Source organism: Macaca mulatta, chromosome X (genome assembly GCF_049350105.2).
Source record: "Macaca mulatta isolate MMU2019108-1 chromosome X, T2T-MMU8v2.0, whole genome shotgun sequence".
Classification (NCBI taxonomy): Eukaryota; Metazoa; Chordata; class Mammalia; order Primates; family Cercopithecidae; genus Macaca; species Macaca mulatta.
The window spans coordinates 83,353,045-83,356,996 of NC_133426.1; positions in this window are offsets into that span (position 1 = coordinate 83,353,045).

Below are 3,952 nucleotides of genomic sequence, written 5' to 3' on the forward strand. Positions count from 1 at the left end.
CTGGAGTATCTATTCCAGTGAGGACAAACCTCTGCTCTTTCTGTAATGGAAGAGATCCAGTATAATCAACCTGCCACCAGGTAGCTGGCTAATCACCCTGAGGAATGGTGCCATATCAAGGGCTCAGTATTGGTCTCTGATGCTGGCAAATTGGGCACTCAGGAGTGGCCATAGCTAGGTTAGCCTTGGTGAGTGGATGTCCATGTTCCTGAGCCCGTGAATAACCTCCATTCCTGCTACCATGGCCACTTTGTTTATGGGCCCATTGGGTGATGACTGGGGTGGCTGGAGAAAGAGGCTGAGTGGTGTCCACAGAACGGGTCATCCTATCCACTTGATTATTAAAATCCTCCTCTGCTGACGTCACCTGTTGCTGAGCACTCATATGGGGTGCAAATATCTTTACAGTTTTTGACCAGCCAGAGAGGTTCATCCACACGCCTTTTCCCCAAATTTCTTTGTCACCGATTTTCCAATCGTGCTTCCTCCAAGTCCCTTACCAACCAGCCAAACTATTGACTACAGCCCATGAATGAATATATAATCACACATCTGGCCATTTCCGTTTCCATGCAAAGTGCATAACCAGGTACACTGCCCAAAGTTCTGCCCACTGGGAAGATTTCCTTTCACTGCTGCCCTTCAGGGATGTCCTAGAAAGGGACTGCAGTGCTGCAGCTATCCACTTTCAGGTGGTGTCTGCATATGTTGCAGAACCATCTGTGAACCAGACCCTAGTCTTCTCTTCCTCTGTCAACTGATCATAGGGAACTCCCCATAAGGTCACTGCTGCAGGCTGGGGGAGAGAAGGAAGGGTGGCAGGAGTGGAGACTGGGGGCATTTGAGCCACTTCCTCATGTAACTTACTTGTGCTTTCAGGACCTGCTCGAATCTGATCACGTATATACCACTTCCATTTGATGATGGAATGCTACTGTGCACGGCCAACTTCATGGCTAGATGGTTCAGTAAGCACTCATTTCACGATAGGCAGTTCAGGTCACAAGGTGACCTGATGATCCATAGTCAAACGTTCAGTTTCCACCAAAGCCCAGTAACAGGCCAAGAGCTGTCTCTCAAAAGGAGAGTAGTTATCTGCAGAAGATGGGAGGGCCTTGTTCGAAAATCCTATAGGTCTTCACTGTGATTCACCTATGGGAGCCTTCCAAAGGCTCCAAACAGCATCCCTATCTGCCACTGACACCTCAAACACCGTTGGATCTGCTGGGTCATAAGGCCCAAGTGGCAGAGCAGCTTGCACAGTAGCCTGGACCTGTTGCAGAGTCTTCTCCTATTCCAGACCCCACTCAAAACTGGCAGCCTTTTGGGTCATTCGATAAACGGATCATAGTAACACACTCAGATGAGGAATGTGTTATCTCCCAAATCCAAATAGGCCCACTAGGTTTTGTACCTCTTTCTTGGATGGAGGAGTGGCCAAACACAGTAACTTATCCTTCACCTTAGAAGGAATATCTCAACAGGCCCCACACCACTGGACCCTTAGAAATTTTAGTGAGGTAGAAGGTCCCTGAATTTTAGTCAGATTTATTTCCCCACATCTGTTATGCAAATGTCTCACCAATAAGTCCAGTGTGTTTGCTACTTCTTGCTCACTGGATCCAATCAGTATGTCATCAGTGTAATGGACCAGCATGATATCTTGCAGAAGCAAAAAGTGATCAAGGTCTCTCCTAATAAGATTATGACATGAAGCAGGAGAGTGGATGTACCCCTGAGGTGGGACAGTAACGGTATATTGCTGGCCTTGCCAACTGAAGGCAAATTGATTCTGGTGCAAGTTATGGACAGGAATGGAGAAAAAGTCATTTGCCAAGTCAATGGCTGCGTACCAGTTACCAGGAGATGTGTTAATTTGCTCAAGCAATGAAACCACATCTGGTACAGCAGCTTCAATTGGAGTCACAACTTGGTTAAGGTTATGATAATCCACTGTCATTCTCTAAGATTTCTCTGTCTTCTGCACTGGCTAGATGGGAGCATTGAATGGGGATGTGGTAGGAATCACCACCCCTGCCTCTTTCAAGTCCTTGATGGTGGCACTAATTTCTGCAATCCCTCCAGGGATGGAATATTGTTTTTGATTTACTATTTTTCTAAGTAGAGGCAACTCTAATTGCTTCCTTTTGGCCTTTCCCACCATAGTAGCCCTCACCAGTCAGGGAGCCAATACTGGGGTTCTATCAGCTGCTAAGTATGTCTGTGCCAATTATGCAGTCTGGCACTGGGGAAATGACCACAGGATGAGTCCGGGCACCCACTGGATCCACTGTATGTCAGACCTGACCTAAAACTCCATGAATTACCTGACCTCCATAAGCCCCTATTTTAACTGGAGGACCACAATGATGTTTTGCATCCCCTGGAATCAATGTCAACTCAGAGCTTGTGTCTAGTAGTCCCTGAAATATCTGATTATTTCCCTTTTCCTAGTGCACAGTTACCCAGGTAAAAGGCTGGAGGTGTCCTTGGGGAAGGATGGGAGAAAGATTCACTGCATAAATTGTCAGTAATGTAGTTGGGTCCTTCCTCAAGGGGACCCAGCCTCCCCTTCATTCAAGGGATTCTGGGTCTGTAAACTCGCTCAAGTAGAAATAGATTGAGGGGCTGTGATTTTCTATCTCTATAATTCAAATTAGTCTTTTGTCCATTTGACCTAGAAGTCTGCTGCTTATATAAATTAAATAGAAATGCAGTAGGCTTCCTATCAATTTCACTTCTAGGGACACCATGGTTAATTAGCCAATGCCAGAGTGCTACAGGAGTCAGACTTCCGAGTGCCGCTTTGTCTCTGCTTTCTATTACAGTACCTATGGCTACTTTACATTTGATGATTGAGTGCTGCCACTTGGCTCCTGGCACCTCAGGATCCAATTATTCCCATTGTATTTAAATTTTGTAGTTGACTGTGTTTCCCACGTTAGATCTGACATTCAGAGAAGAGTAATTAAAGGGCCCTTCAAAGATGCAACTGTTGCTCTCACAAATCTATTTCACAAGGCATTGGACAAGGGTATATCTTCTGGACCCTCCCAGCTAGGAGGAGTATGTCTAAAGTGAATAGTCCACTCCACCATCCCAATCTCCCTAAGCCTTTGGATCCCCTCCCTCACATTAAACCAAGGGAGATCAGGCATTATCATTATCAACTCACTCACGGTGGGCCATCTTTTAATCCATATTTCAGCTAACCAAGCAAATCAACTATTTTTTAACTCCACAAGCTGCAACATTAAAGGCAGAGTCTCTACTTAGTGGGACCAAATCAATAAATTCAGCCTGATTCAACTCTATGTTTATTCCACCATTATCCCACACCCTTAATATCTATTCGCATGCTTGTTCTCTAGATTTCTGTTTATATAAATTAGAGAACTCAAACAGTTCTTTTCAAGTGTAGTGCACCTCCTCATGGGTCACATTCTCAACCTCACCTCTAGGGGCCTACAAGGACTTTAGTCTAGTTATAAGTCTAGAATCAAACAGGGGTGTTGGGGGTGGGTCCTGAAGAGAATCAACATTATTTTGCCTGGCAGCTGCCTCAGGAGAGGCTGTCACTGTTGCCTCAGGCAGCAATGGATTTATTGCCTCAGATAAAAGTAGAAAGGCTGATGGCAGCATGGGTTAGGGAGGGGATGTTGCCATTACTAGGGATGGGTAAACTGTTCCTTCTGGTAAAGAAGTTTCTTCAGAGTTTAGAAACTCAGTGTCTCCATCTTCATCACGGTCCTCCCATATGTCCCCATTCCAAGTTGCAGGGTCCCATTCTATTCCAATCAATGCCCTCAATTTAACAGAAGACATGTGGCAAAGCTGTGCATGCACCTTTCATTGCAGGTCAGCCACTCACATGATGAGATCTTGTGTCTGTTTTTCCACAATTTCAGCTCTGTTTCTTCAGTTGATGACTCTCACTCAGGGCAATCTTAGC